At 44.5% G+C, this 27,190-nt stretch overlaps 1 protein-coding gene across 4 annotated transcripts in view; it reads left to right on the top strand.

Moving 5' to 3' along the window:
• The first annotated feature begins 3,489 nt into the window (after positions 1 to 3,489).
• Positions 3,490 to 27,190, top strand: part of LOC101541861 (NACHT, LRR and PYD domains-containing protein 12-like) — a 56,940-nt gene continuing 33,239 nt past the window's right edge. Inside the window, exons 1-2 of one of the 4 annotated variants that reach the window (XM_055121667.1) lie at positions 3,490 to 3,557; positions 8,953 to 8,988. The gene's annotated coding sequence lies outside the window, so the exon portion shown is untranslated. Of the gene's footprint in view, positions 3,558 to 3,787; positions 3,809 to 8,952; positions 8,989 to 9,810; positions 9,928 to 27,190 lie in introns of those variants that run through there. The other 3 variants (XM_055121670.1, XM_055121668.1, XM_055121669.1) reach the window with 3 other exon arrangements.

Here is a 27,190-nt window from a genome sequence, read left to right on the forward strand (position 1 = left end):
GAACCTTGTTCCATTTAATGTACCAGGTCAGCAGGCATGGGGTTCTATATATTCTCCCTCCCTGAAAATAGTGTTGTACCTACAGTCTGAGTGAAGCAGAACCCACAGGTGGGGGCAATGTGGTTTTTAACAAAGATTAGGAGTAAGCAGGACCAAGTGGGTTGTTTGATTGTTAAAGGGCATGTACACAGATGAGAGGTTATGAGAACGACTTCTACCATGTGAATTTCCGAAGATGCCATTGAGCACTTGATACAAATCACAATTACAACTAGTATGACCTGGTCACTCTTTAGGCCTCTACTAGTCACTCATCCTGTGCCTAGTACTGAAAATGAAAGCATATTCAAATGAAAAATGTATTCCTGGGGCTGGAGCGATAGCACAGCGGGTAGGGCGTTTTCCTTGCACGCGGCCGACCCCGGTTCTAATCCCAGCATCCCATATGGTCCCCTGAGCACCGCCAGGGGTAATTCCTGAGTGAAGAGCCAGGAGTAACCCCTGTGCATTGCCGGGTGTGACCCAAAAACCAAAAAAAAAAAAGAAAAGAAAAATGTATTCCTAACATTTAGTGGAGTATCCAATTCAATGATTCTTCCCCAACTGTTTTTAATCTTTGAACTCAAGCTACAGGGTACAATTGAAAAAGGGAGCACTTGGTGATGCAAGGGTGAGACAGAAAGCCCTTGTCCACAGGAGAGAACTTATCAGTTCAGGTTCTATCCAGCCAACAATCACTAAGCATCTTCTGTGGGCAAGTAGACTTACTCTAATATTCTCATAACTACTTGATAGCTATCTCTTGTTCTTTAAGGCCAGTAATCTTCAAAGAGGCCAATCGAAAGAATTCATAGAGTATGCAAAAATCACATTCATAGGGCTAGAGAGTTCAAGGGGCTGGAAGATATACAAGACACGTGGGAGGCCCAGGTTCAATCTGTGGTATGGCACAATCCTTTGAGCACTGCCTAGAATGCATTTCCCCGTTCACCCCCCCACCCCAGCCCTGCGAGTAGCCCTGAAACACTCTTAGATATGCGCCTCCCACCAAAAAATATCACATCCTATCAATTTATGCTCTTCTCAGAAAACAAAATAATGAACAAGGACCTTCTGGAGAAAATGCTTTTGTTGTCTAATCTGGAGGTGACAGTGGGAAGGACACTTGAGACTTTCAGGTTTGGAAGGGTCAGATAGCAGTGCTCTGGCAGATTTGGGCAGCTGTATGTATGTGAAGAGGCTTTGCAATAACAGAAGAAAGATGTCAACTCTACTCTTCAGGGGTGTGGAGCTGGGGGCCTTGCACTCGGAATTTTTAAAAAGGAATCTGCGACACACAGAGGGGGAAATCTCGGAATGTGAAATCTGGGATGAGTTTCTTTCTGATGGACAATGCCAGGGAGGAACAAAAAGCCATTAGGATGTACGTATTTTTCTTCCCAGTTCAACTCCTTCAGTAATAAGGTCAGGTATAGTGTTGTGTCATGAATGAGAGCTAGGGTAAATAGTTGTCAAGTGTCCAAAGCAAGACAAAGTCCAATATTTAATTCAACTGGTAAACTAACCTTTAGAATAAAAAACAAGAAAGAAGCAGTGAAAGTTCCTGCTCCCTGCTCCCAAACAACAGAATGTGGCAAAAAGACTGCAGTGGCAGTTGTGGGATATGGTGGTGGGAAGAAGCCAATCTGAGTGGCTTGCGTAGTGTCCTTATTGTCATATTCTAGTGTGAGGAGACTCATATCAGAACCCGTGAGGTGGGAGGCTATGAAAACAAGTGTCCTGAAAGCATCATGGAGGAGAGATGACACGCCCCTGATGTAGGCAGGTAGATAGGGAAAGGCCCTTGGCAATGAAAATTGAGATTTAACAGAGTCTCTGGGAAGGAGACTCTTAAGACTTGCAGATTCAAGAAAACAAAAGACCCGGAAGAAGCCATCAGCAGACCCTGAGGATAATGGACCCCTCCCCAGGAGGTTCCCCAAAGAAGGCCATCACCACTCCCAACCTCCCTGGTAACCTCCTTAGCAACGAACTTTTACCTGGAAAGAAACCCCCCGTGGGGGCAGGTTGAAAGACCTTGAACAAAGGAAGCGCGCGCATATGCTGCCTGAGCCCATGTGCTGCTTGCACCCATGTGGCCGAGCACATGTGTCGCCCGCATCTCCCCCCTTGAGACGTGTACTTTCATGCTTTCGTGTCCAGTGCTAGGATGTGTGTAGAGCTTCCTCCACCCTTGGAGGAGCCTGTATTCTCTGTTGCACGCGCTATTTTCACTATTCTCTCCCACTTATCCCTTCCTCCCTCCCTCAGAAACCTCTGAATAAAATCTATTTACTTCACTGCTTGTCTACTCCTGAAGTTCTTTTCTGCGAGTGAGACAAGAACCCAGTAACCCTGGGTCCTGGGTGGTAGAGGCGGCTGGGAAAAAAGTGACCATCTTTCTCCTCCCCGCTTCACATAAGTCACCTGTGGGACCCACCGACATCACCCCTACCCCACCATCAACTGAGATGATCACAGTTATTCTGCCCACACTAGACAAGATGAGGTTCAAAGGTTCACCTCTGAGCCTTAAGGTGGGCGTGCTGTTTTGGTATTGCAATATTTTTTAATTTTTTTATTATTGACTCACCGTGAGATGCAGCTACAAGCTTTCATGTTTGAGTTTCAATCATGCAATGATCAAATTCCTATCCCTCCACCAGTGCACATTCTCTACCACCAATGTCCCCAGTATACACCCCCCTTTCCAATCCTCCTCCTGTCTCCATGGCAGACAATTTCCCCCATACTCTCTCTCCACTTTTAGGCATTATGGTCTGCAATACAGATACTGAGAGGTTATGATGTTTGGTCTTTTATCTACTTTCAGCACACATCTCCCACTGGGATTGCAATCTTGGGGCACCCGCAGCTAGGTGAGGGCCCGAGTATTTTCCCTCTAAAGAATCAAAAAGATGGAGGCTAAGGCTGGTGAGGAACTGCTTCTCTGCTGCCTTTCTGTGGACATTCCAGTCATTTCCTCTCATTTTTCACTGTCTCTTTGGCGTTGGGAATGTGGCAGGGAGTGAGAGATACAACAGGTTCCAGCCCGCCAATGTTCAGTACCAAGGCTAGAGAATCTCCGCATTTCAAGGCCTTTGCTTTCTCTAGATCTTTGTTTTGCATCCGGGGAGGGGGGCACCGGATGTAGCTCAGCGGTCAGTTCCAAGCCCAGAAACCCCATTGTCCTGATGGGGTGAGCATCACTGGGTGTCTGTAGCCTTGGGAGTCCCTGGGGGCCAAGTATTTCAGAGAGTGGCCCTAACCCCCCCTGAGCACTGCTGAGGAGGCACCCACCCTCGAAAAAAGTCATCCTTCCCCGCAGTTTTCCTATCTTTCCCCCCCTCCCTCTTTACCTTCCTCTCCCCAAGGTCCTCCTTTCTGGACCGGCCCCTCCTTCTGAGCCGCCTCCTCTCTGAGTCATTTCCCCTTCCCCGCCCCAAAGACCTGGGCTCTCTCGGAATCCCTTCCTCCCGCAGGAAGTAGGGGAAGAGCGAGCTGGAGCTAGGACGCAGGTGAGTGATCTTGCCCAGAATGAGCACCTCCCCCGCCTGTCCCCCAAGCTCTCTGGGGACAGAAACGGTTCCCCTGTCTTCCGAAAGCACCGTGTCCTAGCCTGGAGGTGCCACACCCCTCCCGGTGTCTCTCTGGAGGCGAGGAGGGAAGTGACGGCCCAGCGTGACCTGTCTGGAGCGGGGAAGGGGCTGCGGCGGGCTCGGGGAGAGCTTTGCACGCCTGGAAGAGACCTCACGGCCGCCAAGCAGGGGTAGGCAAGCGGAGGACGGCCCGAGATAGCAGTCCTGGAGTGGGGGAGAAGGGCGAGGGGAGAGGCGACTTTGCGGGTGCGGGTAGGGGGCAGGGGGGTATTTGTGCGTTTGGGTGGGGGGCCTGCAGCGCGATCTCGGGGCGCAGATGTGATGCGGTAAGTGGAGGGGGCTTCTGGCGCAGATTCTGCAGGGACCCGGAGAGCGGAAAGGACGATGATTGACGGGGGCGGGGCGGTGGTGGTGGGGACCGGTGTTGGGGTAAGGGGGTTGTTGGGGGGGGGGGAGCTCTGGTTGCTAAGGGCTTAAGCTTTTGACTCTGAAATTTCTTCGGAGGGGGGCGGGAAGCGCCGAGTGCAGCTAGGATCCGTTTGAAAAATCCGAGGAAAACTGTTGCTTGTCCAAAGAGGGAGGGAGAGTGAAAGAGAAAAGAAGGCAGGCAGGCAAAACGTCACTGGTTGCATCTGCGGAGGGCTTTGGGGGGCCCCGACATGGCCATCTGGACTCATCAAATCAGATTTTCGAGTCCGATTAAGTGGGGGTGAAAGCCCCGAAGAGATTCCGCCGGGGTTGGCCATTGTGTCTTTCTCTGAAGTCTGGGAGACTAGACGAGGAACAGGTGCCGGGCGGCGGCTGCCAGCTATGGTGGCGGCCGAGGGTGGCGTGTAACTGCAGATCACTCCCCCGTGGCCATCTCAGACCGTCTCCGGAAAAGCAGGGTGCTGCGTCTTCTGCTAGCTCGGCCGGCCTGGCCGCCACCGATGGGCGGGAGCACAGCCGTCTGTGCTCTTGTTTGACTCCACACCTCCACTACTTCTGCCTCCCCAATAAAAAAAACCCTACCAGCGTGTGTGTGTGTGTGTGCGGGGGAGTTGGCTCCCAGGGCTGGATCTCAGTGGGGTGAGAGAGCAGGAGGAGCCCGGACACTTGAGTTCAGGCCCAGCTCTACCAGGACCCACTGACGCAATTTTATTGATCTTCACTTGGCTCTTTTTTTTTATTTGGGCCACACCCAGCAGTGCTCGGGGCTGATTTGTAGCTCTGGCTCAGGAATCACTCCTGGCCCGACTCGGGGGACCCTATGTGGTGCCGGGGGCGGGGGGGGGGGAGGGGGGAGGGGCGTGGAAACCCGGGTCAGTCACGCACGAGGCGAGGCAAGTGCCCTACCTGTTGTGCTGTCGCTCCTGCGCCTCACTCGCCTCACTTACAAAATGCCACAGTAGCTCACCGAGGCATTTTATACTGAAGTATAAACCCAGATGACCAGCAGCCCCCAGCAGAGCAAGCATTTAAATGGTAATATAGTTAGAAAAATCCAGAAAAGGTAAGATTCATATTCCCCAAGAATTCTTCTTCTTGCTCTCCCCCTCATCTCCCCCCTCTTCCTATTCCCTTCTCCTCACCCTCATCCTCCTCCCACTTCTCCCCTCCTCCACCTCCCCCTCCTCCTCATCTCCCCTGCTCATCCCCCCTCATCCTTCTCCCCCTTCACCTCCTCTCCTTCTCCTGCCCCTCCTCCCCATTCTTTTCCACATTCCCCTTCCTCCCCCCATTCTCCTCTCCCGTCTAGTCCCACCCACTATTCCTACTCCTCTTTACCCCTCCTCCTCTCTCATCCTGCCCCCTACCTTCTCTTCTCCACCTCTTCACTCCTCCTCCCTCCTACCCCTCATCCTCCCCCTACCCCTCATCCTCCCCATTTCTCATCCCTCTTCTCCCATCCTCCTCCCCTCCCTCTTCCATCCTCCTCCTCCCTCATCCCCTTCTCCTCCCCTTCTCCTCTCCCCTCTGCCTCCTTCCCTCTTATCGTCCCATCCCCTCCTCCTCCCTCTCTTCCCCTTCTCCTTCCTCCTCCTCCCCTCCTCCCTCTCTGCCTCCTTCCTTCTCCCCTTCTCTCCTTCTTCCTCCTCCCTTCATTTCTCCCTACTTCTTCCCCTCTTCCACCTTTGCCCCTCCTCCTCCCTTCTCCCCATTCCTCCTCCTCCCTTCTCTCCTTTCTCCCTCTCTCTTCTGACCTCCTCCTCCTGCTCCTCTTTCCCCCTCCTCCTCATCCTTCCCTCCTCCTCCCCCATGCTCCTCTCCCTCCTCCTCCTCCTCTCTCCTCCCACTTCTCCTCCACCTCCTTTCACCTCTCACCCATTCTACTCAAGCTTCCTCCCATTCTCCTACCTCTCCTCCTCCTCTCTTCCTCTCCTCCTTCCCCTTGCTCACCCTTTCCTTTCACTCCTGTCCCACCTCCCCTCTTCTCTTTCCTTCTTCTCCCTTCTCATTGTCCTCCCCCTCTGGCCTCCTCCTCCCTCCTCCCCTTCTCTCTTCCCTCTTCTTCCCCCATTCTGCTCCTCCCCCTCCTCCCGCCTCCCTTTCTCCCCACCTCTTAGTCCCTCCATAACTTCTCCTCACCTCCTCCTCCCACTCCTCCTCAATCTCCTTACATCTCCTCTTCTCCTCTTCTTTCTCTTCCCTCTCCTCGGCCTTCTCTTCCCCTTCTCCTCCTCTTTCCTCCTCCCCACCTCCCTCTTCTCCTCCTCACTTCTCCCCCTTCTCCCCTGTTCCGCACTCTGCCTCTCTCTCCATTCCCCTCCTCCTCCTCCCTCCTCCTTCCCCCTCTCCCAATTCCTCCACCATTCTCCTCCCCATACTACTCCTACTCCTGCTCCTCCTCCCCACTCTTCCTTCTCCTCCCTTTTCCCATTCTTCCCCTCTTTCTCCTCCCCTACTCTTCTTTTCTCATACTCTTCCCCCATGTCCCCTCCTCTTCCTTCCTCCTTCCTCCTCGCCCTCCTCCTTCTCCCCCTTTCTCCTTTCTCTTCTTCCTTATCCTCCTTCCTCCTCCCCTTCTCTTGCCCCTTTCTCTTCCCCTCTCCTCCCCCTCCTCCTCCTCTGTCCTCTTCCCTTTTCTCCTCCCCCTCCTACTGCCCACCTCCTTTTCCCTTTCTCCTCCTTCCTCCTCCCCTCCCCCTCTCCCCCTCCCCAATCTGGTCTCTTCTGCACCTCCTCTCCCGTTCACACCCCCCTCATCTCTCCTCCCTCCTCCCTTTTCCTCTCTTCTCTCTCCTCCCTTTTCCTCCGCCCCCTCCTCCTCTTCTTTTCCCCCTCTTCCACCTCCTTCATTCCACCTCTCCACACCTCCTCCCCCCTTTTCTCCCCATTCTCCATCCTCCCTCCTCCTGTTTTCTACCCCTATTTCTCCTACCACCTATTCTTCTTTCCCGTACTCCCCACTTCTCCTACCCTCCTCATCCTCCCCTCCCCAGCATCTCCTCCCCTTCCCCTTTTTCCTCCCATTTTCCACCCTCCTCCCATTCTAGTCCCCCTCCTCTTCCCCTTCTCTTCCCCTTTTCCTTCCTCTTTCTCATCCTACTTCTACTCTCCCTTTTTTGTCCCTCCTCCTCCCCTCTAATCCCCCTCCTCTCCTCCTCTTCCATTTCTTCTTCAACCTTCTCTTCCTTCTCTCCTCCCCTCCCCTCCTTCCTCCCCTCCTCCTGCTCCTTCTTTACACTGTTCTTGCCTTCTCCTCCTCATCTCCTGTCTCCACTCTTCTTACTCCTCCTGATTCCTCTTTCTCATCCCTCTACCTTCTCCTCCTTCCACCTCCCCTTCTAGCCCTTCTCTGACTCCACTTTCTCCTCCCCTTCTCTTCCCTTCTAATTCTCCCCTCCTGCCTCTCCTTTCCTCTGCCCCATTATCCTTCCCCTCCTCTTCTCTCCTCCTCTCTCTTTCTCCTCCCTCACCTTCCATTCCCTCCTCCTTCCTCCTGCTCCTCCATGTTCTCCTCCCCCTTCTTGCCCCTCCACTTCTACCCCTCTCCTTTTCCTCACTTCTCCCCTTCCTCTTCCTGTCCTCCTCTTCCTCCTCCCTCTTTTCCTCCCCATTCTGTCTCTTCTCTCTCTTCTCCTCCCCCACCCGCCTGGTCTCCCTATTCTCTCCTCCTCGTCCCACCTCATCTTCCTCCCCCTTCTCTTACCACTCAGTCTCTATCCTCCTCTTCCTATTTCATCTTCCTCCCTCTTCTCCTGCCCCTCCTCCTCCTCCCCCTTCTACTGGCGCTACTCCCCTTCCCCTCCTCAATCATTCTCTGTTCTTCTCCACTTCCTTTTACCTCTCCTCCTGCTCCTCCTACCTCCTCCTCCTCCTCCTCATGCCCCTTCTCCTTCTCCCTGCTCTTCCCCATTCTTCCACCTGCCTTCTCCTCCCCATCCCCCTCATCCTCCCCTCCTCATTCTCTCTCCTCCAACTTCCTCCCCCTCCTACTACCTCCTCCACATCTTCTCTCCTTCTCTTCTACTCTCCTCAGCCTCCTCTCCTCCTTCTCTTCCTTTCTCCTCCCGCTCCTCCTCCCTCCTCCAACCACCCTCATCTTCTCCTCCCCACTCTCATGCTCTCCCCTTCTCCCCTTTCCTTCCCCTCCTTCTCCCCTCCTCCTCTTCTCCCCCCTCCTCCTCTGCCCTGTCTTTAGTTCTCTTCCTGCCTCCTGCTCCCTCCTCCCATTCCTCCTTCTCCCCATTCTCCTTGCCACACATTTGCCTCCCTTCTCCTTCTTCCTCCTGCACCCTATCCCTCTCCTCCTCCTCCCCTCTTCCTCTTCCCCTTACCCTCCTCCTCTCCTTCCTCGTCTCTTCTTCCTCTTTCATTCTCTCCCCGCTTCTTCTCCCTTCTCCTCTCCTCTCTTTTATAGCTCCTTCTCTCCCTTTTCTTCCCTCCTCTCTCCTACTCCTCTCCCACATCCCCTCCTTATTCCCACTCTTCCCCTCCTCCCCCTTTTCCTTCCCTTCCTCCTCTTCCTCCTCTCCATCCTCCTCACCTTCCTCCCCCTTTACCCTACTCCTCCCCATCCTCCTCTTCCTCCCCCCTTGTCCTTCTCCCTTTTTCTCTCCTCCTCCTCCTGCCCCCTCTTCTCCCCTTCCTCCCCACTCCTGCCCTCTCCTTTTATTTTCGGGACACACTCCGCTGTGTGCATGGCTTTCTCCTGGCTCTGAGCCCCAGAATCACTCCAGGAAGGGTTTGGGGGAACCACATGTGTTACCAGGGATCGAAGCTGACACAGCCTCATATTAGGCAAGCAACTCCCCTCACCTAATGTACTATATACCCTGTTCCCCGAAAGAATGCATTCTAATACTGTTGATTTTGTTTTGGTCTCTTCTAGACATACATAACAGTGCCATCTCCAGCCAAAGAGTCGGTAAGTTCATCTCTAAAGTCACTAGTCTCAAGTAAGTGGGACTTTAGTTTGAGTTCTTTGAGATTTTCAGGTGGCTAATGGTTAGTCCTGGATGAATGTGGTCCTATTCAAACCTATACATTCACCTGCTTCTCTCATCTTCCTTCTCTGTCTTGGAGTCAGAGCTGTCTTTTCCTCAGAACAAGAAAATAACCTTGCTGGCTCAGAGCCAAGTCCTTTGTGGCAGACACGTCTTGTGCAGAATGCAACTTTCTACTACTTTCTGTTTTGTACATTTTCTCCTGTTGTAACCTCGGGTACATTACTTTAGGAATTACTGCTGGTACATAGTATACCTAAAACTCAACTATGAATAACTTTGAAATCATGGTATTTTAATAAAATTAAAAATAAATAATATAAATAAATGAAATCGATGTATATATAGTTAATGGGAAAAAGAATTCTTTTCTTGGGCCAGGGTTATAATACAGCCAGTAAATTTTCTTGCCTTGCACATTACCAACCTGGGTTCAGTCCCTGGCATTCCACAGGGCCCCCTCTGAACAAAACATCAGTAGTAAGCCCTGAGCACCTCTAGATATGGCTCCCGAAGAAAATATAACAGAAGAATTATTTTTCTTAAAATGTCTGGACCAACTGACATTACCACCAGGAGGGCAGGCTGGGCTCTGGGGAACCCTGGAAAAATGGTAGAGGGAAGCTGATGCTCTGTTGGAGGGTGTGCTGTTGGAATGTTTTATGCACGAATCTTTACCATTATCAATGTTGCAAATCATAGTACCTAAAATAAAAATAACCCCCAAAATCTTTTTTCTCGAGCTGGGGAGATAGCTCAAAGTGCCAGAGCACATACTTTGCATGCTACAGCCCCAACTTCGATCCTTAGCACTGCCTGGACCATCAAGTACTACTAAGAGTGAATCCCCAGCACTGCAGGTGAGGTCCATAACTGCCTTTTCAAAAATTATTTTTCTTATCTATTAAAGGAGATAATGTTACTCTCTATTTCATACAAGTATTGTGAGAACTTAAAGAAATAACATATGTAGAATGACTCTTAGAAACTGTTAAATACATGGTAATCTGGAAATTATAAGATCTGTGAAGGGGGCTAACAGGAGTGAGGGCCCACGATTCTATGCTGGATAGGGAACAAAGCAATGAGATGGTAAAGAGCTGGAGAATGAGAGAAATTAAAGGGTGAAAGTTCTTTATTTGGAGGGGAGTTGGGGCCACACCTGTTGGTGCTCAGGGCTTATGCTCAGGAATTACTCCTGGCCTTACTTAGGGTATCATATGCAGTGCCAGAGATAGACCCGAGGTTGGCTGCATGCAAGGCCAGTTCCTTACCCCCTGGACTGTCTCTCTGGTCCAGGGTGAGAATGCTTGATGGAATGAAAAGTGAGTTTTGTGAGAAAATATAAGTAATAGGGAAAGGAAGTGGTTGAAGTCAGACATTGGGATTGTGAAGCTCAGGAATTCTTAAGCAGAACAATTGCCATGCTAATTAGGTTGTCCAGAACACTGATGATTAGAAAAGGAATGGGGAGTGTTATGTGGCCAGAGGTTGTTGAAATGTTGGGGTGAGTCATACTCCCAGCCCTGGTAGTACATGGACAGTAAGATTTGGAATGGAAAAGACAATTGAGCTAGTGCCAAAGCCAAAGTCCACTGCAATTAACAGGAAACATTTATTTCACAAATACGCACTGAGCTCATATTTGACGGCAAGATCAAGATTCCTGCTGCCATGGAGTTTTACAATCGAGTAGGAGTGATAGCAGATATGACTAGTCCCAATATAAACAGAAAACTGCTAAGAGCTGTGAAGGAAAAATAAGGATTCTAAATAATATTGGGAGGCTGGTCTGGGTTGGGGAGAGTGTTGGGGCAACAACCAGAAGTTCTCAGGATCAGCATGTTCAAGACAAACACTGTGTTTTTGAAAAGAGTGTTTTTATTGAATTACCCTGAATTACAGAGTTACAAAATAATTCACTATTGAGTTTCAGGAATAAAGTGTTCCAACACCAATCCCTTCACCAGTGTCTGCTTCCCTCCACCAATGTCCCCATTTTTTTTTTTTTTTTTTTTGCTTTTTGGGTCACACCTGGCGATGCACAAGGGTCACTCCTGGCTCTGCACTCAGGAATTACCCCTGGCGGTGCTCAGGGGACCATATGGGATGCTGGGAATCGAACCCGGGTCGGCCGCGTGCAAGGCAAACGCCCTACCCGCTGTGCTATCACTCCAGCCCCAATGTCCCCATTTTCTCTCCTGCCCTTTAACCTGCCTCTATGGCAGGCAGTTTTATTTTTTTCTCCACCCCCCAACTTTTAGACACTATCAATAATTTTACTGATAGGTTGCATGCAGAATCTCGAACGGCAGAGCCTGGCAAGCTGCCTGTGGCATATTTGATATGCCCAAAACAGTAACAATAATGGACCTCATTCCCCTGACTCTGAACGTGACAGGGTCGAATGAGACGTTACTGGCACCCACTCGAACAAAGGATGAGCAACGGGACAACAGTGATACAAGTTGCATGCATGTCACTTTACCTTCTTTAAGCATCCAGTCTGATCATGCTTGTAATGGGAGGACCAGGTCCTGACTGAAAAATCAGGGAAGGATTCCTGGAGATAAACACTGAAAAATGAAATGGGGGTAGGTAGAGGAAGCTGAGAGGTGAGTGGGTGAAATAGTGTCCCAGTTACAGGAAACAAAGAGTATTATATTGAGGCCAGAAGCTAAAACTTGAACAAGTGAAAGGTATCTCCTGTGATCAGAGCATAATAAGAATGGGGGGAGCAATATTGTGAGCTTTGGCTACATGACAGATCCCCTTAGTTATTTGGAGCTTTACCCAAGGAGGATGAAAATATCTATTAAAGGTTTTTGATAAACTGAATGATGTTAGCAGATTTATCAGTATTTGTACATATAGCTTCACCAGTTTTAAAGAGATTATAATCAACACATAATATTGCATTTTAGGGCCCAGAGAGACTGCATAGCAGGTAGGGCACTTATATTGCATGTTGCCAACCTGGGTTCTATCCCTGGCACCCCTGGTGCCCTGTTAGGAGTGATCCCTAAGTATAGACAAGAGTAAGCCCTGACTACTACTGGATGTGCCCCCCAAACCAAAAACAAACATTGTATGCTAGTATTTTTAAAGTGTACAACGTAATGATTTGATATATATGTATATATGGTGAAAAGATGACCATAGCATTTATGTTCATTATCTTATGCTCATTATCAAAAAAGAAACAGCATAGAAATATATGAATTGTCAAAGTCCAACTTATGTTTTTGCATGTATATATTAGAATATATATACACATCTAAGAAATATTGTAGATGCTGTTCCAGACTAACACAATACAATTAATATTGCAATTAAGTCATGACTTTTTATTTTTCAAGATAGAAAACCTTATTGTTACACTGTTCTATAAATCTCTTGAATGTTCAGTAGAACTGTGTATTTAAAAAAAAAACCTACATACCTTAATTAAATGAGACAAGACAAAGAGTGAAAACATGCTACTGGAAAAATGTTGCCCAAAAACTTGCTCAAAGCAGGATTGCCACAGGGGCTGGAGCGATAGCACAGTGGGTAGGGCGTTTGCCTTGCACGCGGCTGACCCGGGTTCGATTCCCAGTATCCCATATGGTCCCCCGAGCACCGCCAGCAGTAATTCCTGAGTGCATGAGCCAGGAGTAAGCCCTGTGCAATGCAGGTGTGACTCAAAAAAGGCAAAAAGAAAAAGTAGGATTGCCACGAACTTCCCATTTGTTAAAAATGCAATATCTGAAAAGCACACAGTGAAGCACAATAAAATAAAACAAGGTATGCATAAGTATGCAAACCCAAATAGATGTATTTGGGATAAATCAATAGATATATAGTAGAAAAGCTAGATTTCTCTACTGAACAAAATCTATGCAGTATCTTTATCTTTTTTGAGGGGAATTATTTGTTTTTTTTTTTTGTTTTTTTTGTTTTTTTTTTTCTTTTTCGGTCACACCTGTCGATACACAGGGGTTACTCCTGGCTCTGCACTCAGGAATTACTCCTGGACGTGCTCAGGGGACCATATGGGATGCTGGGAATCGAACCCGGGTCGGCCGCGTGCAAGGCAAACGCCCTACCCGCTGTGCTATCGCTCCAGCCCCCTGAGGGGAATTATTTGTGTCACACTTCGACACTGCTCAAGGATTGCTTGGGCAGTGCTCAGGGATTTGTTTTCATGGATTGCTCCTGGCTATGTCAGAAATCAAACTTGGCTTGGCTGAGAGTACAAGGAAAGTGATTTAACCACTGTACTCCTTTCCACCCCGAAAATGTCTTTATCTTTTCATTTCCCAGTAATATAGAAGCAGATTTTCATGATTAAAGATTGAATTAGTAGGACTATGTATAGTCCTTGACTTGGTAGAGAATAAAAGATGAAGTCCTTGCTTCTATCCCCCACAGTACGTAGCTCTGCTAATACTGCCAGATGTTGTCCTTGCAACTAAAAACAATAACAAAAATGACTGAATTAAAACACAGATATAGAGAATAAATATTCTTTGCCTTTTCTATCCCTTCCTATTTATTATTCTATAATTCTTAGAAAAGACATAATAAATGGGCAGAGAGTACCAGGAGTAAGGCACTTGCCTTGCACTCAGCCAACCTAGGTTTGATCCCTGGTACCACATAATATGTTCCCACTTTGCCAGGAGTGATCCACGAGTGCAAAGGTAGGAGTAAACCCTGAGAACAGCTGGTGTGGCCCCAAAACAAAACAAACACCAGAATAAACCAAATAATTTTCAATAGTTTTATATGTTCAGCCATCTTGCCATGCATTTATATAAATTAAAAGTACTCAGTGTAGAAAGTAGCAAAGGATATTCTTTTTTTTTTTCTTTTTGGGTCACACCCAGCGATGCACAGGGGTCACTCCTGGCTCATGCACTCAGGAATCACCCCTGGCGGTGCTCAGGGGACCATATGGGATGCTGGGATTCAAACCCGGGTCGGCCGCGTGCAAGGCAAACACCCTACCCACTGTGCTATCACTCCAGCCCCAGCAAAGGATATTCTTGATAACCCTTCACTATCAGTATTGCAAACCACAATTCCCAAAAGAAGAGAGAGTAAGAGAGACAGAGACAAAAATAGAGAGAAAGAGAAGAAAATCGCCTGCCATAGAGGCAGGCAGGGGGTGGGAGATGGAGGGACGGGTGTTGGAATACTGTCCAACTGAAGCTTAATCATGAACAACTTTGTAAGGGTTTCTCTCACAGTGATTCAATTTTTAAAAAGTACTTACGGACTGGAGCGATAGCACAGCAAGTAGGGTGTTTGCCTTGCATGCGGCTGACCCAGGTTTGATTCCTCCGCCTCTCGGAGAGCCCGGCAAGCTACCGAGAGTATCTCGCCCGAGATCCTGGCAAGCTACCCGTGGCATATTCGATATGCCAAAAACAGTAATAACAAGTCTCACAATGGAGATGTTACAGGTGCTCGCTCGAGCAAATCGATGAGCAATGGGATGACAGTGACAGTGACTTATGAACATTATGTTTTACATCATTGGACTGTATCATGAAGCAGATTAAAAAATATTTTTGTTTTGTTCAGTGCTCAGGACTTACTACTAGCTGTGTTCTGGGATCACTCCTAGTGGGGCACAGGGCCATATTAGGTTCTATGACATATTTACTCATATGGAACATACAGATAGATTTTTCGTTCAAGGATTAAAATATTACCAGTAAAATGAAAACCTCTTGTTGATTTCCCCCCTGCTTCTTCCTCTACAGCTATTCTTAACTTCTCCCAGACTGTTTATTTATTTCTATTTTCATTTAGTTAAATTCTTTGAGTTTGTATTGGTTTACAAACTAAAAGACTAAACAGTTAGGTTAATGCTTACCACCTGTGTGTTCTAATCCTTTTCTATTCCTATTCAATTGAAAACATTTTCAGACAGACCTATAAACACAAAAAAATATTTAGCCTTCTATAATGTGTTAGTAGCACTGTAGCACTGTCACACTTTCATCCCGTTGTTCATCGATTTGCTCAAGCGGGCACCAATAATGTCTCCATTGTGAGACTTGTCGTTACTGTTTTTGGCATATTGAATACGCCATGGGTAGCTTGCCAGGTTCTACTATGTGGACAGGATACTCTCAGTAGCTTGCCGGGCTCTACGAGAGGGAGGGAGGAATCGAACCCGGGTCAGCCACGTGCAAGGCTGCTGTGCTATCTCTCCAGTCTGAATGTGTTAGTGAAAAGTATAAATTATTGGGGTCAGATAAATAGTACAGGGATAAAGTCACTTGCCTTGCATACGACTTACTATAGATCAATCCCTGGTAGTGCTTATAGGCCCCAGCACCTCCAGGAGTGACCCCTCAGAACAGAGCCAGGTGCAAACTTTAAACAATGCTAGGTATGGCCTCAGAACTAAATAGTGAACTAAGGATGTGGCTCAGGGTTAAAACACTGGCTTTGCATTATCCTGGGTTTGATTCTAAGTACTGCCAAAAGTATGTATGTATATATATGTGTGTATATATATCTTAATATTTCTGTATTATATTTCTGCCACTTATAATTTCACCCAATGAGTTTATAGATCTATACACATCCTTTGTTTTTTGTTTCTTGGACCACACCTGATGGTGCTTAGGACTTTATGTTCTAGGACCGTTGTGCAGAGCTCAGGAGACCATATGGGGTGCTAGGGACTAAACCTGGGTTTTCCATGTGTTAAGGCAAGTGCCCTACCCACTGTACTATCTCTTTGGCCCCTATACACATCCCTTTTTATGGATAAATGTGGTATGATTCTCTATGTATTCAACATTTTAAGCCCTTTAGTAATGTTTTTTACTTTTCTCCATAATTGTGTTGACAATGTCTTGTTTTTGTTATTTCTGGCATTTTATCCTTTCTCTAGGTATGATTACGACTTTTTTCTTTCACATTTTAATTATTGTGGTTAGAGAGGAATACTACTGATTTTCTTAATCAACTGTGTGCCCAACAACATGACTGAATTCTCTCATTTTAGTCATTCTATGTTAGTTCTATTGGATTCTCTAGGCAGAAGTGAAATAGAAATATTTTTAGTGAAGCAAGATAGTGTTTATTAAAATAAATTTACTTAGAGAACTGGAGTGGAGAGATAGATGTATTCAAATGACAGCATGGTATTCTCCAGGTTGAAACAAAGGACTAGGGGTGAATATTGATAGTTTTATTTCTTTGCCCTCAATCTGTATATACAGTGTGTTTTCTCTTTTTACCTTCTTTCCCTTTCCTTTCTTTGTTGCAATGTAGAGAGTTGCACACTTAGTTATGATGACTTCCAGTGACTTATGGCGCTGAGCAGGGGGCGAGCACTTAGTTGCAGTGCTTGCATACATTCTTGGCTCCTGCAGGGGTCATAAGCTTGGTTGTGGGGATGCATACCAGATTGCACACTTGTTGTGTCTGCCATTCTAATGGCAGCACTGGTGGGATCATTTGCAGCTATATCTGGTGGCTCTGGGGAAGCCAACTCTCAACCTCATGCCTGTAAGGCAGGTGCTCTGCTACTGAGCCACATCTGTATTTTTTTTGATCAATACATTGTCCAGAATATCAAGTAGAACATTGAATAGTAACAAATAGTGTCCAACATACACTAATATCTTTCTTTACTCAAAACACTTCAAACAGTTTATCAAGTATGATTATGGTGGGTTTCTGGCTGTCTCCCTTTATTAAGTTAAATGCATTTTAGCTTGTACATTTTTCACACTTAACAATTTAGTGCCCTTTCTTATCAAATGGATTTAATTAAAAAAACCAGTAAGACACATGATGGTATGGTCACACTGGGCTTTTAACACAAGACTTGCTCTGTAGTCGTGTCCGGGAGAGGCATAAAATAAATAAATTGATTCCGAAGCACAGCAATTAAGAACTTAAATGATGAAAGCAAATTGCTTTGAATTAAAACAGAATTAAAGTTCAGAGGAACCCAGTGTCATAGTTCTATTTAGGGACTCAATACCAAAAATACAGTTTGAACTGTTCTTTTGAGGCTTTTTTGGTGTTTGGACCACATCCAGCTGTACTCAGGCTCTGGCTCCTGGCTCTGTGCTCAAGGATCAATCTTTACCAGCCTCAGAGGTACCATAAATTTGATTGAATCTGAATCAGCTGCATAAGGACTACCACTGTGCTATATTTTGGGCCCTTCTTTTGAAACTTTGTAAAGCAATAATGGTTATAAAGTTTTATTCATCACTTTTTCTCCTCTAAGTGACACATGGACTTTCACCTCTTTTATGCTGGAATATTTTAGGCTAATCACTAAAGTCATGGGATTTTACTCCTAAATACTTATCTATCTATCACAAAATTATATCAAAAGGATATCTGCTAAAATTATAATAATGCCATTATCTTTCTAATACACAACATATATTTAGATTTTTATTTTTTAAAAAATTTTATTTAGATTTTTAAATGTTTATGAAAAGAACTTTTTTATTTTTTATTTATTTATCTTTCTTTTTGCTTTCTGGGTCACACCTGGCGATGCACAGGGGTTACTCCTGGCTCTGCACTCAGGAATCACCCCTGGCCATGCTCAGGGAACCATATGGGATGCTGGGATTTGAACCCAGGTCGGCCGCGTGCAAGGCAAACGCCCTACCCGCTGTGCTATCTCTCCAGCCCCGAAAATAACTTTTTTTTAAACCATTATGCCAATCAGGATCAACCATTGTACTAGATTATACCTCCAATTTCTTTTAAGGTATTTTTGTTTTGTTTTAGTTTTGGGGCCATACTCTGCGGTGTTCAAGTTTACTTTTGGCTCTGTTCTCAGATCACTCCTTGAAGTGCTCAGGGAACTATATGAGGTGTTCAGGATTTAACCAGGTCCTCTGTGCACTACGAAAGCTGTTCTAGGGGCTCAAGCGATAGTACAGTGGGTAGGGTGTTTGCCTTGCATGCTGACAACCTGGTTCAATCCCCAGCATCCCATATGGTCTCACAAGCACTGCCAGGAGTAATTCTTGAGGGAAGAGCCAGGAGCAACCCCTGAGCATCACTGGGTATGACCCAAAAAGCAAAAAAAAAAAAAAACTGTTCTAATTGTCTCTTGGGCCCACTCTTTTAAGTTTTTTTTTTAAAAAATACCTGTTATATTACCTTTATATCTGACTTTTGTTGTTTTGGGGACATATTTGGAAGAATTTGGGACACCATGAGATAGATACAGGGGATTTGAACCTAGATTTTCCATGCAAAGCCTGTGCTCTAGTTTTTCAAGCTATATCTCTGTCATCTATCTCTTTCAGTGAAATAATTATTTTACTTCCAATTTTTCTAGATTTCTAATTAAAGTACATAATGTATTTCTATTACTTCCCATAGAGCTTTCATCCTCAACATTTTATTTAATTGTTATTTATTTATTTTGGTTTTCTATATTTCAAATCGAGGCACCATAACTTATGCAGTTATCCATATTGAGTTTTAGTGTTTCAGGCATATAGTTTTCCACCACCTTTCTGATTGCCAGTGTCAACTTCCTTCCACCAATGTTTCAGTTTCCCTCCCGCTCTCCAGTGTGCCTTCTTGAGAGGTACATTTTAAATTTTGGTTGTTGTAGTTTGGATCTTATGCTTTCTGTGCTAGTTCTGTGGTTCCGATATGTAGTTATACAATACATCGCTGATGTGCCAAGGCCGTTGTCCCTATCCCTGTTACTTTCCACCTGCCTCTTCTTACTTCCCCCCGATAATTTTTAAACACACAGAAATGTTCAGTGTGTACCCATATAGATAATACTTCCCTGTATCACCGTAATCCTGTTGCTCATCGATTTGCTCGAGCAGGCACCAGTAATGTCTCCATTGTGAGACTTGTTACTGTTTTTGGCATATCATATACTCCATGGGTAGCTTGATAGCCTTCACTATGTGGGCGAGATACTCTCAGTAGCTTGTCAGGCTCTCCGAAAGGGACAGAGGAATTGAACCCGGGTCAATTCCTCTGTGCAAGGAAAACAGTCTACCCGCCATGCTATCGCTCCAGCCCAGATAATACTTAAATGCCCTGGTCAATCAGAGTATATACTACCCAGAGTATAGGGAGGAGAAGGAAAGAAAGAGTGGAGGTGACGGTGAGAAGAATACTTAGATTTTATGTTTTGTACATTTTGTTTTATTTGTTTTATCACAATATCTGTTACTTCATTAGTTCATCTTAGATTTTATGCATTCAGAGTAATTTTCAACTGCTATTTACCCCATGCCCTTCAATATACATATCTAGAAATATTTCTTTATGAATTTTTTGCAGATAGGATTTACTTATAATGAAATATAAAAGCTTGAAGTGTTCCACTGGATGAGTTTTTTTCCATATTTTTTATTAAGGCACTGTAATTTACAAAGTTATTCATAGTTGAATTTTACACATACAATATTGCTGCACCAGTCCCACCACCACCAGTGTCAATTTCTCTCCACCAGTGTCCCCAGGTTCCCTCCCATATTTACCCCCTCCAGACTGTCCTCTTGACAAGCACTTTTCTAAGTTTGGTTATTAAAGTTCGGGTCTCAATTTCAGTGTAGTTGACTCTGGTTTGGATATTTGGATCTATCATTCCTTAATGCCATCTTTGTACCTGAGTCCCCTGACTGGGCCCCATTACATCTCTTTTGTTTTTCTCACCATCACCTCCACTCTTTCTTTCCTTCTCCTCCCTATACTCTGGGTAGTATATACTCTGGTTGATCAGGGCATCCCCCCCTTTAAAACATTCCATTCCCTCATCCAGTTATTTTATGGAATGAGTTTTGAAAACTAAACTGAAACTTTTATCAAGAAATGTATAAAATTAATGTTTTATTTATGTTTACTTTGGAGGGCACACCAGCCTATGCTCAAGGCTTCCTCCTGGCTCTTTGCTCAGAGATCACTCCTGGTGGTGCTCGGGGCCATTATTTGGTGCAGGGGATTGAATCTGGGTCAGCCTCATGCAAGGCAAACACCTTACCTGCTATACTAGCTCTCCAGCCCTATATAGTTGTCCCTTTGCAGTTAACCCCTCTACAACACTATGAAATGTAGTCACTATTTTGACCTATTGTGATAGATTAGTTTACATGTTCTGAAACTTCATATAAATGGGATTATATAGAATGTACTCTTTACATAAAGCTTCCCTCTACATAATGATTTATCTGCATCATTGATTATATAAGCACATAAGTTCCTTTCATTGCTGAGTATGGATATTGTATGGAATATCAGTTTGCTTATACATATCAGTGCCTATGGCTACCTTCTAAACTTTTTCCACTTTGAACTATATTGTACATAAGACTGCTATAGACATTCTTGTACAATTCTTTTTTTTTTTTGCTTTTTGGGTCACACCCGGCGATGCTCAGGGGTTACTCCTGGCTTTGCACTCAGGAATTACTCCTGGCGGTGCTCAGGGGACCATATGGGATGCCGGGATTCGAACCCGGGTCGGCCGCGTGCAAGGCAAACGCCCTACCCACTATGCTATCGCTCCAGCCCCATTGTACAATTCTTTTTGTGGACATATATTGTATTATTCTTACTAGGAATGGAATTATTGGGTCACATATAGGTGTATATTTTGTTTTATGTGAAACTGCTATGTCTTTGTATCATTTTACTCTCCATCCTATGTCCTTATGACCATTTGGAGTTTCAGTTATTTTAATATTAACATTCAAGGGTTGGGGAGATAACACAAAGGGTTAGAGTACAAGCTTTGATTGCCAGCATGGCATGGTTCCCCAAGCACTGTTGGGCTGAGTAACTCAGGCAGTGGTCTCCAGACTCCTGGGCACTGTTGGGAAGGTTCCCCCCAAATATAAACAATTCTGTTGGGTATTAAATGATATCTCAGTGCGGATTTTATATATATTTCCCTGGTGATTAATGAAGTTGATCTTTTTTATATGATATTCTATTGCATACGTACTTGCACAACACTTCATCAGCTGATGAAAATTTGGGTTCTTTCTTTTTATATACTGCTTTTATTTTGGGGGTGTTGTGGACCATACTTGGAAATGCTTAGGGGTTACTCCTGAGTCTGCACTCAGGAATTACTTTTAGCAGTGTTCAAGAGAACATATGGGATGTTGGGGATCGAATCTGGGTCAGCAGTGTAGTTTGTGCTATTGCGCCAACCCCTGTAGTGCTTTTATGAACAATCTCATGTGAATTTTTGTTTGAATACCTGTTTTTAATGATTTTTTGTTTTCAATAATTTGGGATAAATATCTTGGAATGGAATTGGTGGGTCATTTGACCATTCTATGTTGAACTTCCTAAGGAATTGCCAAAATGTTTCCATGGTGATATTCTCTTATAGTGCATTCCCTTCAGCAATGTATGAAGGTTTCAATTCATCTGCGTCCTTATAATTTTCCATTTGAAAAATTGTAGCCATCCTTGTATATATAAAGTAAATTATGATTATTCAGTTATTTAAAATAATGTAGTGAAACATGAGATAACACAGTTCAACCTTAAACGTATTTAATGAAGTGAAAAGAGGCAGACACAAAAGACCACAGATGATATGTTTTCATTTGTATGAATTGCTTAGAAGAGGCAGAGACGAAAAGTCAAATTGTAGTTACTTGAATCTGTGTGGGTGGAGAGGTGGGGAAACAGGAGAATAGGCTGTCTGCTTAATGGACGTCTTCATTTGGAGTGATAAAAATGTTCTGGAATTAAATTTTGCTGATGGCAAACTTTGTGAATATAATGCAAAGTATTGAATTTTCTAAAGGTATATTTTATGGTATGTGAATTAGAATTTAATTTTCAGAAAGCAAAAAATCTCATGTCAGACACGGGGTGAGATTTGAAATTTAAAATTGTAGCATTTATCTCTCCAAGCTCTGGTAGCATGCATACCATATCAAGTTGCTGTACAAAATTGTAACTGAGAAGGTGTGCAATGAAGATTGTGCACTGTAGCATTGTCGTCCCATTGTTCATCAATTTGCTCAAGCAGACACCAGTCACGTCTCCATTGTGAGACTTGTTACCGTTTTTGGCGTATCGAATATATGCCACGGGTAGCTTGCCAGGCTCTGCCATGTGGGCGTGATACTCTCGGTAGCTTGCCGGGCTCTCCAAGAGGGAGGTTGTGAATAGGGATTGAAATGAACTCATCTCCTAATTCCTAACTTGTGTGCCTCAACTTGGTGCTGTCTCAACACAGATAGTGAAGCACCATGTTACCATTCATAATTCAGCTCCCCAGAGGAAACCTCTTACTTTGATTTTTCTTTGAGAGGGCACTCAGTATACATTGAAATATATGTTATGCCAAGGATTGAGCTCAGTGGTAGAGTATTTTGTATGAGGCTTTGGGTTCAACCCCTGGAACTGCAGGGAAAAAAGAAAGAGAAAAACAGAAAAGGAAGTTTGCATATTTTAGTGGAGATCCTAATGCAACAGGATATATATACGTAAATATATATATATACATATATATATATATATATATTTAGGTCTTTGATAGCAACCCTTTGTTTCATGTATTGTATGAAAGTATTTTCTCCCACTTAAGAAAGTATCTTTTTTATTTTTTTAATGAATCACCGTGAGATACAGTTACAGACTTACAAACTTTTGTGATTACATTTCTGTCAGGAAATTATATTTTTAAACAATCCCAGTGTCTGTTTCTCTAATTGGAACTAGTAATAAGAACCATAAAATACCTCCACAATTCTCCAAAGGTCTGATATTGAAATTATACCAGAGTGTGTAATTGATTGTAACTTGCTCCCTAGTAAAATTTACTTTTTTTCCACACCCAGTGGTGCTCAGGGTTATTCCTGGGGACCATATGGAATGCTGGGGATTGAACCTGGGTTTGCCATGTGCAAGGCAAATGCATCCCACTTTCACCCCCAGTAAAATTTCTATGTTAGAGTTCTTTAGGTCCAGGCAACAAAAATTCAGCTGACTATCTAATTAAAAATAGGGTTTTTTTTTGAATGATGTTGCTTAAACCCAAAAGGTTGAAAAACATGGCATCAGGACCTGGGGATAGCTCAGTGGTAAAATGCCTGCCTTGCAAGCATGAGATTGTGAGTTTGATCCTAGCATCACCTCACATTTTACATGGTCACATGCTCGACCGAGTGCAATCCCTGTGGCAAGGAGTTTCAGGTTGGGATCCTTAGGGCTATAACCAAGTGTGTGATCCCTTGGCTATAAAATAACAATAACAAAGAGAGAAAGAATGTTGAAGAAATGGATAAGTGAATATATAAATAAACTGTAAAAATTTGGGAGCCACACCTGGTGGTGCTCAGGGATTTTTCCTGGTTTGGTGTTCAGGGACTACTTCTGACAGTACTCAAGAGACCATACGTGGTACCTGGGATTTAACCCAGGTCAACCACTAAAAGGCAATTGCATATTTCTATGGCCTGTAAATAAACATCCTTTTTTTCTTTTTTGGGTCACACCCGACGATGCTCAGGGGTTACTCTTGGCTCTTCACTCAGGAATTACTCCTGGCTGTGCTCGGGGTCCATGCGGGATGCTGGGAATTGAACCCGGGTCGGCCGCGTGTAAGGGAAACGCCCTACCTGCTGTACAAAAGCTCCAGCCTCATAAACATATTTTTTAAAAAGAGAGAAAAATAAGACCTTGAAGACACTAAGAATGAAGGACGCTTGAGGTATCTAGGTAACAAGTAATAGAACCATAGTGCCTATAGTCTCCACTCAGGTCTTGAAAGTCAGGTAAAGATAATTGGATTGTACCACTAAGAAGGAGCGGATCTCTTACTGGAACAAAGATCACTGAAGTAATGGTGGACAAATAAAAAAATAACTACAAAAGAAGATAAGAAAGAGTGGTGTCTACATCCAAGTGGAGACATTGAGTAAGACTTGGCATGTACAAATTTGGATTGCAGAGAGGGCTAGACTGGGGTAAGCAGTTAGGCGTCCTAAGGATAACAGAAATAATGGGCATGGGTGTGATTGCTCTGAAAAATAATAAGAGGTTTTGCAGCCTTCCAGCTTCATCACTTGAGGTCAGGGACACTTTGTGGAGTAATTTGTAGCTGGTGGATTGTTTAAATTCTTTGGAGGACGTGGTATTCTCTAAAGATTGGAAAGAGAGTTCAGGGTGTGAGTTAAGAACATTCTGTTTTATAAGAAAGAGGTTGTTATGTGGAGGTTTTAATGGAATGCAACTTCTGTCATTTTAAATAAGTATCATCTTATTTTCCTGCAACATTCGCCATTTATATTGCATTTGGTCCTGTGATAAGTACCTTAGCATGTTATTTATTTAATCTTCCCATGTTAATGAAGTTGTTACTATTAGCAACTATACTTTATAGGTGTGCAATATCATCTCCAAAAGTTTCAGGTGGTTTAATATCATATTGCTAGAACCTAATGCAAATGGGATTTGAGCAAGATTTATTAGGTTCAAGGACATATTGACTTTTTCTCAAATGAACACAGCAGTGCAAACATTATTGACCTCTTATTGTTTATTGTTTTGTGTGCAAAACTTATTTATTGTAAGTATCTTATCTCATTTAGCAGTGAGGAATCTGAGACTTTGGTATGTTAATTTGTATGGTCCTCACAATTTTCTTATGCTTGAAACTTTATTTAAATGTTGTGATTTGCAAAGCTGTTTATAATACAGTCATTTCAGGTATTCAACATTCAAACACTAATCCCAGTACCAGTGTGACCTTCCCTAGACCAATGTCCCCAGTAACTCATTTACCCCAACCAAGCCTGCTCCCTTAGCAGGGACAAAATTATTTATTTTTATTTATTTATTTATTTATTTGTTTGTTTTTTGGGTCGCACCTGGCGATGCACAGGGATCACTCCTGGCTGTGCACTCAGGAACCACCCCTGGCGGTGCTCAGGGGACCATATGGAATGCTGGGATTCAAACCTGGGTCGGCCGCGTGCAAGGCAAACGCCCTACCCGCTGTGCTATCACTCCAGCCCCGGGACAAAATAATTTAATGATTTGAATTCAGTCTGTGTGTTTCACCAGTTTTTTTTCTATCAAAAAAAGAGATCTGGGACTGGGGAGGTAGTATAGAGGCTCAGGTCCTCATTCAATCCCTGGCACCACAATCCCCCCCCAAGTAATGCCCTAGCATTCAACCACCCCTGGTTAATTTAAAATTGATCAGTGGCCTCAGAACCCCCTGAACACTGCTTGGGAGGCCCCATAAAAGAAAGGAAAGGAAAAGAAAAGAAAAGAAAAGAAAAGAAAAGAAAAGAGGGGCTGGAGAGATAGCACAGCGTGTAGGGCGTTTGCCTTGCACTCAGCCGACCCGGGTTCAAATCCCAGCATCCCATATGGTCCCCTGAGCACGGCCAGGGGTGATTCCTGAGTGCAGAGCCAGGAGTAAACCCCTGTGCATCGCCAGGTGTGACCCAAAAGAGCAAAAAAAAAAAAAAGAAAAGAAAAGAAAGAAAAGAAAGGAGAACTCTAAATCTTAGAACAGTGATTTTTTTCCCCCGGCATTAACCCAAGAGACTAAAAACTGTCAAGACTCATCATTAAAAGTTCTGATTAACTTATTAGGAAAAAGGGCATTAAAACAAAGGAAAATGGGGCCCGAGAGCTAGTACTGTGGGTAAGGAGCTTGCTTTGCCATGAAGCTGACCCTGAGTCTGCTTCATGACCCAGCACTTCATGACTGGCACCTAACGTGGTCCTGTGGGCACTGCAAGGATTGATCCAGGCACAGAGCCAGGAATAAGCCCCAAGCACTGCCAAGTGTAACCCCAAAACAAGGTAATGATAGCCATACTTTATCAGGACTGTGAACCAGGCATCGTTTTTTAAAGCCTTTCTTTTCTTTATTTCAAGGGTTTTTTGTCTGGGGACTACATTTGGCTGTTCTCAGGTCTTACTCTTTGCTCTGCACAAGGATCATTCCTGGTGGGGCTCAGGAGACTATATGTGGTACCTGGGATCAAATCAGTGTCAATCATGTGCAAAGTAAGCTACTTAACCCCTTACTGTCTCTTTGGAACATTAAGAGTTTTTATTATTTTCTCGTTTTACTAAGTAAACGTTTACTGAATGTCTAACCCCGTGACAAACACTTTAAAAGATCAGGAATGTAGCTTAGTGGTTAAACACACTTATGTGTGAAACTGTAGGTTCCATCTCTGGTACACACAAATACACTCACACAGACATACACGAAGGGATTTATAGTCTAGCTAGTTCTATCAGTTATTGCCATGGTTATTGTCATGACAACCACGGGATTTCCATGGCATTAAAAATTAAGAATTTATTAAGCACTTATTCTCAGAGATCTGGAGGTCAGCTCCTGCTGGGCTGTGAGAAAACTGGGGTGGCATTGCTTCATAGACCAGTGGATGAAGTGGGGCTTGTTTCTGCCATGGCTCCTTTTATGCTAGTGACAGAACCACCAGGTGAGTTGATGTGTGAGTTCAATAATCCATACACATTTCAAGCCTCTGGTCATGTCTGTGAATACTCCACTGGTCAAAGCAAGTTTCAAGGCTAAGGTCAAAGACAAGAGCTAGGAGATGTCAGCTCCCTTTCGCTCATGTAGACCTGCAAACTTCATGGTAAATGACTAGGCTTATGGTCAAATAATTTGGTTGAGATATGAAAGACTGAAAATGACCAATAAGCCTAATACTTTAGTAAATTATCACGTTTGTTAAAAGGAGAGAATAATATCACACAAAAAGCAATAAGCATCTGGATGATGGTGTGCAGGGGTTCTCCTGTTCATCTAGGATTGAGAACCACTGATTTTATAAGGTTTTACTTGGAATGATGTGTATTAACAGTCCCTCAGTCATTTTTGAGGTTTTGTACTACTTATTATTATCAATATGGTCACACATTCTTCAGGACTTCAGGATAGTCACACATGCACAGATACTGTCAATAGTAAAAATCCATTTCCTAGAGCCCAACACCTCAGGCTGGAAAATTTCGTGGGAGATTATGGGGGTTGAAGGGGGTAGGACATACCCCACAGTGCACAGGAACTATTCTCCTTGTAGTACTTACATTCTCTAAGTAGTGCTCAGGGAGCATATAGTGCCAGGAATTGATCTCAGA

This window comes from Sorex araneus, chromosome X (genome assembly GCF_027595985.1).
Source record: "Sorex araneus isolate mSorAra2 chromosome X, mSorAra2.pri, whole genome shotgun sequence".
Lineage (NCBI taxonomy): Eukaryota > Metazoa > Chordata > Mammalia > Eulipotyphla > Soricidae > Sorex > Sorex araneus.